The sequence below is a fragment of the Otolemur garnettii genome, unplaced genomic scaffold (assembly GCF_000181295.1).
Source record: "Otolemur garnettii isolate 467f Iridium unplaced genomic scaffold, OtoGar3 scaffold00041, whole genome shotgun sequence".
Classification (NCBI taxonomy): Eukaryota; Metazoa; Chordata; class Mammalia; order Primates; family Galagidae; genus Otolemur; species Otolemur garnettii.
In genome coordinates, this window is record NW_003852436.1 from 2,309,832 (window position 1) to 2,320,041 (window position 10,210).

Below are 10,210 nucleotides of genomic sequence, written 5' to 3' on the forward strand. Positions count from 1 at the left end.
AAACAGTTGATGGCCCAGTATATAAGCCTGTCAGTTCTTCAAAATAAGTCCACTTCCACTTATTTGGGGGGAAGAGGTACTGCAAATAACTGAAGTAAAATTGTTTTCAAAGTAACATCCGCTTACTGTAATAGTATAAACAAAACATGACAGGGGAATTTTTTTAGTTCTTAGGGTGGTTATTTAATTATATTTCATACACTTCCCCTCCCCACAACTACTAACACCCTTATTTCTACTATAGCACTCTGTAGAGGGGTAACTGGATTTAATTGTAAATGTCAACTCTTCTCAGAGAGATGTTGATATTTCATCAAACCTTCTAATAAAATTAAAAATTTATATGTGTTCCCATGGTCATTATTTATGGCTCTTTTGGCATTCTAGAATTAATAAATCACTGTCCAAAGACCCACTTTGTTATTAGTGCTATTATTCATAAACATTGCTCTTAGCTGTATGCTGAGAAGGGGGGACAGAAATTTCCTAGGTAAGTCTGATAAGGAAATAAAGGAACATTACTTGTTTTTTTACAACCTTAAGAAATTGGGGTGATTGATCTGGGGGGTCTCCTATTGCCTGATTTTGGGTCTACTCCAAGACAACAGTCAAAGAATGCTCTATAGAAGTTTAGTTTCACTAGATCTTTTTTCTTTTTTGCAGTTTTTGGCCGGGGCTGGGTTTGAACCTGCCACCTCTGGTATATGGGGCTCCCTACTCCTTTGAGCCACAGGTGCCTCCCACTTGTTCATTTTTCAGTGGGTATTGCAGATAGCACCAATTTCAACATGCATCTTTTGTGTGTGTGAAAATTTTCTGTGCATTTACAATGAAAAATTTATGTATTATTTAGAATCATTTTTGTCTCTTTCTGAGGGCTTGTGTAAGACCAGACCCTAACAGAAAGGAAGAGAATTTGATTGGAATTAAGAACCTGACCATTTCTGCCATGTCTGCCTGCCACTTTGCAATTCCTGCTATCACCATCCGTGGTCGGAGATTATTCGAACAGTTGAGACCCTTCACCCAACACACACCCCTTCTTCCTTAGAGTCTATTCTCAACACAGCTGCCTTTCAAGTAGATTATGTCCTCCTCTCCTTGAGACCTCTCACATAATGCATAGCAGAGTTCAAAGACCACATTGATGGGGCTCCTGCCACTCACCCCTGTCCACTTCTAACCCTTCCTTCTCCTTCCCTCCTAGCAGCCACACTGGCTTTGCAGTTTGTGCTCTCTTCACCACCATTCCCAAGGCTGTCCACATGGCTCTCTCAAATCCTGCTGATCTTTATCCACGCACCCTTTTACCAAAAATGCCTTTTTGACTACACAGTATGTAATACCAACACCTGCATTCTAGTAGCCTCTACCCCCCTTTATCATGAGTTGCATTTCTCTATAGCACCTGTCACTACATTTCATGGTCTGCAATCATCCATTTATTTGTTTGGACTGTTCCTTCCAGTTAGAATGGGAATTCCCTGGGGATAAAAGTGATGTTTTGTTAACTAGCATAGCCTCAGTAATTAGAATACTGCTTAACCAACAATAGTCACTGAATAAATATTTTCCAATGAGTGGTTGAAATCTACATATTACTAATCCTAGAGAGGAGAATGAAGCTGATTATTTCTTCCCAATTTAATTTTTCCTAATGAGATGGAGTTAAGGTTATTTATTCTCCTAGTATTTAGAAGACTAATCAGGCCTGTGGGTGTGCAATGCTTAGAGTGTGAGCTTTTAAAATTATTATTTCAATAGTGATTTCTCACAGTGAAGAGCAATTTGGCAGAATTTATCAGAATTTCAAAAATTTCTTAAAATGACTCAAAAAATCCAATTATTTGTAACTTCTATAGAAGAAACTGATTCCAAAGCAAGAGGAAGTGTGCACAAAGCTTGCCATTCACTACAAGTATACTTTGCAATGACCAGAGAAATGACAGAATTACCAGGCTATGGTGTATAATACAACAGCTTAAAATAAATGAGGAAGGCATATGTGTATATAATATGTATATATGCATATATATGTGTATATGTATATGTGTATAGATGCATCTATATGTATATAGTGTGTATATGTATGTGTATATATGTATGCTATTATAATTATTAAGGCATATAGTTGACTATTTTAGATTGCACTCAAAATTTGTCCATCCTGTATGTATTAGGTGAATATGACTTAACATAGAAAGAGAACTATCATTTATTTATACTAAACCATATATGCTTACATTTATGTATATATATTATATGTCATGCGCTGTCCTAGATTCTTTATAAATTTAATTTCATTTATTCTTTAAAGCAACCTTTTAAGTTATGTTATTTAAGTTATTTCACCTTTATTGATGAAGAGACTGGAGCTGAGAGATAAGTGGAAAAAGTAGCTTGGCTTGGGAGTGACAGAGCCTATGTTAAAAGGTCTTGTTGATTCCACTTTATTTGCTTACCTAAAATATTCCTCCTCTCCTTTCTCGTTTTTCCTCTGTTTATTTCCTTTCGTATTTTTCCTTTTCTTTTGCTTCTACATCTACATTCGGACCCATAAACTAGTCACACAGTGCACAGAAGCAGATATATTGTTTATTGTATTTAGTAATAAGACTTTAATTTCTTGTTGGTAATTTCTGAACCCAGGATATAGTATTTTATATTCCTCTATTTCGAACAAAGCAAAGAAAAATAAAAACAATGATAAAATTCTTTACATATTTTTGTGTTTAATGCCAGTTTTCTTTTTCCCTGTGGGTCTCGATTGAAAGAAAAGATTTCTATAACTTATTTATGCCTATTTTTTTCTTTATGTTACTTTAACTTTGAAACAACACAAGCAAACAAAAATTCAGAAAGAGAAACTAAACAGTATAAGCGTGTAAAGAGAGAGTATTTATGCAAAGATCTAGAACAATTGTTTGGAGACAGTGACTCAAACTATGTGTTTCTATCAGATATTTCAAGAGTATCTATAAATTTCCAAACTCTCTGGATTCTGTTCCTACAAGGTGTTAATGTTCATTTATTCAATAATTATTTGTAGAGAATCTTATTTGTATTTTGTGATGTTCCAGGTGCTGGGGAAAGAAAAAAAAAAGGAAAAATCCCTGCCCTTTCCTACTGAAGAGAGAAAACAGTAAGTATGATGAATAACTAATATGTATTATGTGGTTAAAAGGTAATATATGCTGTGGGAAGAAATATAAAGTACAGTCCAGGGGGTGAGATGGGGGGTGGGAAGCAGCATATTTATCTGGCTTCCACCTTATATGACTTTTAAAAGAGCAAGCTGTTGTATGGAGTAAGGGAGAGGAGAGTTCTTTTGAAAATGAAAACCAAAGATTGCAAAGCCATTTCCATCAACATTCATTATGCTAGAACCCAATCTGTGGGCCACACGTGGTAGTGAGAAAGTCCTTGGTTGTGGCTGTGTACTTAGCTGGAACTTCTGTTAATACAGAAGAAGAGGAGAATGTGATGTAGAGGTGATGAGCAGGGAAAAGACAGAGAAAAGAAACATTTTTTATTGAATGCAAACTAATTTGATGTTAATTAAGTTAATATTAATTTAAAATTTAATATTCTAAAGAAAGATAGCAATCTATATTATTGACCTATTTCCCGAGGTCTGGAAACATTGATCATAAATAAAAATAACATGAAAACATACCTTCCATCTCTCCATCATGTATTAGGGTAAATTATCTTCGGTCACAAATTTTTTCTTTCTTCTACTGAGCATAATAGAGCCTTTGTATTCAAAGGAATCTTAATGGAAGGTGCAGGAGTATGTTTGTAGAGCTAAGTGACTTAGAATATTATTAGTGTTCAAATCCTCTTTAATTCTTTGTGGATAATTTCACTTGCCACTCCCCTTCTGCAGAAACACTGGATGGAAAGGAAAGCGATGCTTCCCATATGCATCAGCAAGCCCCAGACACGGTTTTTCTTTTGACTTCTTGACCTTTCTTTTTGTCTTTTGCTTTTTTTTTTCATTCCCTCAATTATTTTATTTTTTTAGTAAAAGCGTATAAAGTTGATTTGATTTAATAGTTTTAGCATGCATGGGACTACACAGAAAAGAAGGGGAAACCCAAGGGAGTGATAAATTGATGATAACTGAAAAAGAAAAGGAAGTCATTATGGAAAAATATCCACACAAGGTAAAAAGGGTTTGGGCTTCTAGGGCTGTTAAACCATCAGTTTTCATTTTTATTATATTAGATATTGTTCAATGAAAATCAATAAGGATTGAAAGGATAGCTAGATAGATGTATAATTCTCCTTATATGCATTTTCAATCACACACACACAAACATAACAGTATATGTCCTTTTGATACAGGCTTCTCCCCATTCAGGGCTGGACAAGGAACCCCAGTTTCCTAGGCCTGAGCAATTTCATGTAAGCTGGACCTCTTCTGAAATGAATGCCATTCATTCTGCATTCATTTGTCAATACACTCACCAACATTGAAAAGGTGTCTTCCATCTACTAAGTCCTAGCCAAGTATAATTCTCCAGACCTTCCTGGGTAGGTCTGCCAGTAGCTCCAGTGCTTTTTATTCCTTTTGTATTCCTTTCTGCCTAATTATATCTTACCACTGATCTGTGGTCCATGGAATCATTCTTTAAATCTCTGAAACCAACACCTACTGCAGAAAGAATTTCCATTAATACTTTAATATATAGAAACCATAATATATATTATATTTAGACATTTTAAAGGTTATATAAGATTAAATTATGAGGATCTGATTATATGGTAAAATTCAATAAATTGCATGCTATGATAAACTCATATGCTATTATATTTTAGTGCATGCTTAACATTTAGCATGTTTAGTTACAACTGGATTTTGGTTTCCTTTGCTGAAATTTAGATATGTAATAAATTAGTGTAGCCATAATCAAACACATCTGTAGTTAGGTGTCTAGAAACTAGGAAATGAAATATCATAGAAACTGATATTTAGTAACCAAATGATGTTACTAAACCTCTTTAGAGGCTGGACCAAGGTCAAATCACCAAAACACTGATGCTTTTAGTGAATGAGGGCCCAATTCCTGGTTCATAGATGAATATCTTTTGACTGTGTATTTAATTGGTGGAAGGGAAAAAGAGCAAAGGGATCTTCCTGAGGTGCTTTTTAGAAGGGCACTAATCTCATTCTTAAGTACTTTACCCTTATGGCCTAATCAACTCCCAACGTCTTTACCTTCAAATAGGATTCCATTAGGCATTAGATATCAACATATGAATTATGGGGAGCCATGTTCATTCTATAGTAAAGTGGGTATTGGAATAGACTTTTCCTTGTAAATACTAGGTTTTTTGTTTTCTCAAATATCCAGAAATATTCTTTTCCACTCTGTGAACTTGCTGAATTATCTTCATGCTTTCTGTAAGGTATCAGAATGGATTTCTACTACATTTAAGTGCTAATTCTTACTCCTTTTACTATTATACTATTATTATTGCTATTTATTATTATTACATTATTAACATAATCATAATCTTTGTAGTGCTCCAAATCCTTTTTCTTGGTTACCTTTTATCTCTCTAAACTTAGAAGTTTTCATTTGATATAAAGGCTGGCATTCCTGCACCCTTGGAAATTTTATATGTAAATGAAGGAATGATCTAGGTTTAAAAATTGCACTTGGGAAATTAGCCATATATGTGACTCTACTATCTAGTCTCTTTAATGTTAATAGTTTTATCTCCATGGGAAGATTAGATATCATTATCCTAAACCTTGAAAGCTTTACTGTGAACAAGGCCTGTGTCTATATTTCTCGTTTATTTTTTTTACTTTGGGAAGAACACTTAACACAAGATCTACTCTCTTACCAAATTTGCAAGTGAATGATTCTGTTACCTATAAGCACAATGTTTTACATCAGATCTCTGGAACTTATCTTGCATAATTGAAAGTTTATATGCATTCATTAGTAACACCCCATTTCCCCTTCCCTTCAACGCTGACAACTATCATCAACTATCTATCTATTTGTTCCTTTAATTTTAATACTTTATATAAGTGGAATCATGCAGTATTTGTTCTGTGATTGGCTTATTTCACTTAGCATGATATCCTCAAGTTCTATCCATGTTGTCACATATTGGAGAATTGAAAGGATAATATTTTGTGTGATATGTAGAAATTACATGAAATTCAAATGTCAGTGCTCATGAATCCAGTTTTATTGGAACGCAGCCATGTCCATTTGTTTATGTAGTGCTATGTCTGCCTTACACCTACAACAGCAAAATTGCATAATTGCAACCCGGCCCATATGGTCTGCAAAGCCAAATATTTACTACTATGTAACCTTTTACAGAGAACGTTTGCCATCCCCCAGTGTAGGCTTCATTCCAGAAGTAAGAAAACTCACATCTGAATAACTGAGAGTTGGTGCATTCTATTGGCTATAGAAAATTCACTTACTGGCAGTTAAGAGTTAACTGAAGAACACCATGTTTTGCTCGGTTTTATTTTCATTGTTGTTTTAAGATATGGAAGGCTCAAATTAAAAATAAGCAAAAGCATTTCTGCTCTTTTATAGGGTATGAACTTCAAAAGCATTCACCATGGGAGGACAGAGGGTCTTAGCTAGGCACCGACATCTGGAAACTTTTTCTGAGTTCCCTTCTGAAGGGTCTTTGGCACAAGTCCAAGGGCCTGAATGATATATCTAGAGCTCTCTTTTATTCCACTGAAGGCTTTGGTATTCAGACCATTGTTATAATATACATATTTTTATTTATCAATTTTATTTTTCCAAATTATTGTTGGTTATTTTATCCTATTTGTTACAGAAGATTACCTATGTTGCCAGTCATGAATATTTAGATTTTTTTGACTTATAGTGTTTCTCATTGTCTTTTAAGATTTTTAATGTAGAGACACTATTTGGGTTAGAAAAATGATTACAAATTCATTCAGTGAGAGGACTTAAACTTTTGGCTGAACATAAAAGTAGAAGCCTAATGATAATAAATCAAAGTATATGTTCCTCTTTTTGGTGGCATGGGTATTATTCTGAGATACACACTTACAGAATGTATATAGTCATGTCAACCATCATGTAAGCTCACATGAAATAAGCTTGCCTATGTAGTAGTAGGAAAGAAAGAGATTATTTTTCTATGGATACAACAATCAACTAAAATATAACTATTGAATACCCATAGAGAATGAACTAATGAACTATCTAGTTGGCCAAAATTGCTTCTAGCAAGCAGACACAGTGATTGATTTTATAAGACTGTAAATTTCTGGAAATTATTTGCAACGCCAACAATTCACGCAGAAAGAGTCAGATTAGCTAGATTTTATTTAAGGGGAGATTTATTGAATGTAATCAGATACGAGAATCTGAAATTAACATAGTAAAATAGTTTTATTTTCCCTAGAACTAATCACAGGATTGCTTTTCACATCAAGAAAATGCCAATGTTTGTGGTGTGACTAACTAAGGTGACTAACTAAGGTGAAATGGAGGGCAATTGGGAGCTTAGAGTTGGCTGCTTCCAGCCAGACTCTGTTCTTGCTGCCTTGTGCCCTGCCCAGCTACCCTGAGAGAGGAGGAGTCTGCTTGGCACACTGGCTGGGAAGCTCGTAGCTAAAGCAGTATCATTGATTGGAATAGATATCATTCTGTATAATTTGTATCAGACAACTGAAAAGTAAAAACTAGAGTCTTAAAATATTCTCTGGTTGTTTAACATGTGCACTTCTCATCCCCCAATTTATAGTGATATCTTCTTGAGAGCACTGTTTATAGTCTTTCTTTAATGTACACAGCACATTATGGGCAAAGAGAAGTGATTTATTTATTTATCTATGTATTTGTTTATAGTTCAAACACATTTGAAGTTTTTTCTCACTGAATGAAGTCTGAAATAGATGTAGCTCTAATTGATTAATGGTTCTTCCCCAAATGTTGATTTGGAAACTCAAGATTTATTTATTTCACTTATTTATTGTTTATACTCCAGTTACTTCTCAAAAAGATTTGAGATGGTTATAATAATAGACATAATAGGAACATTATGTAATAATTTTTTAAAGCAAAAACAAGAACCATAATGCATATCAAAATGATATTGTAAGTCCTAGAGCATTTCACACAGAATTCAGCTCTGAGTTCCTTGATAAAAGAGCTCAGGAAAGCAAGCAGCATCACTAGGCTTTGGCTATAGCTCATGGGCAGAATGGTCAGCATGTCCCTTGGGGGTCATGGCAATGGTAAATGTGGTCTGGGTCTAGCTGTATACAATACGAGATTCTACTCCCCATATGGGCCCCTGCCCCATTTTTGCTCTCTCTTTAAGAGATGAACCTAAGAGGACCTCTGTTCATGAAGAAAACTCAGTTTGCTAGTAGCCAGTGTCTTACTACCTTTTGGGTATTTATTCTGAGTTTCTGAGAAGAGTTGGGTGGGAAGCTTTAGGCCCACCTAATTCATCTTTTTCAGGTTATTTGTCTTACTATATGTCTGAACAAAAGCATGAAGAATATAAAATTCTCATCACACTAAAAACAAAAGTATGAGAATTTGTCAGGAGAGATAAATTTTCTCTATAATTGGATAGAAGACTATTTTATTACAAGTAGAAATACAATCTATACTTCTCTGTGGTACCATCATAGTCTAGTTGTCACTGTATAGGTAGAATCAAGTAATATATCCACAATATAGGCTTGGTGCCTGTGGATCAAACAGCTAAGGCACTAGCCACATACACCTGAGCTGGTGGGTTTGAATCCAGCCCAGGCCCGCCAAACAACAATGACAGCTGCAACCAAAAAATAGCCGGGCGTTGTGGCGGGTGCCTGTAATCCCAGCTACTTGGGAGGCAGAAGCAGAAGAATCACTTGAGCCCAGGAGTTGGAGGTTGCTGTGAGTTGTGATGCCACAGCACTCTACCCAGGGTGACAGCTTGAGGCTCTGTCTCAAAAAAAAAAAAAAAAAAATGAATAAGTAAATAAATAATAAAATATCCAGAATATGGATTTCCATAGAATAATTTATAATGGAATGGACAAGTACTTTAATGGTAGTTCTATTTAAGATACCACAGAAGTTAATTTTATGTGTCAATTTGACTAGGTTAGGGAATGGTCAGATAGCAGGTAAAACATTATTTTTGGGTGTTTCTGTGATGGCATTTCAGAAAGAGATTAGCATTTGAATCAGTAGACTGAGTAAATATTTCTTTTACCAATGTAGGAGAGCGTTACCAATCTATTGAAGAAAAGAACAAAAAGGCAGAAGAAACATGCATTTGCTTTCTCTCCTTTAGATGGGACATCTATCATTTCTGCCTTTGGACATTGGAGCTCTTGGTTCTTGGGTCTTTGGTCTCTGACTGAATCACCACTTTGGTATTCTGGTTTTCCAGATTGCAGATGGCATATGTTCAGACTTCTCAGCCTCCAAATTCACCTACTATATCTATATCTATATCTATATATTACATGAATATATATATATATTAGATGAATATGTATATATAGCAGGTGAATATATATATGTACATATGTTGTTGTTCTGTTTCTCTAGCAAACTCTGACTAATACAGATAAAAAACCATGATCATGGGGACCATTACCATTTCAAATTATGGTTCTGAAAGGAATTGCCATGCAGAAATGAAAGCACAGCAACCTGGCAATGCAACTTTCTGGTCTCTAACTTCGTATATATACTCAAACCTAGATAACTTCGTACATCCTTGAGATTACTCATTTCAAAGAGTAATTGTTTCTGAGATAGCATCATGTCGAGATCAATGAACTCTTATTCATCTTTTAACCTGATATTTTTGTTGAAGTGAAGGAAGAGGCAATTTGGACTTTTAGGTGCTGAATGAGTCACTAAAGTTCAGGTATTTGGTATTACCAGATTAGATCAGAGATCAAGAACATTTTCTGTACAAAGCCAGATGGTAAATATTTTAGGCTTTGTGAGCCATATGTCTCTTTAAAAAAATATTCAACTCTGCCCTTAGAGCAGAAAGGAGGCAATGTGGGGCAACAGACAAGTCTGCTTTGCTTGCATTATTTGTTTTGATTCTGAAAACAATCCTAGGAGACATATACTATATTACCATTTTGCACAGGAGGAAACAGCTACAGGGCAACCAAGAAATGTTAACACCCCTACAGAACTCACTGCAGTTGGATCTGACTTAA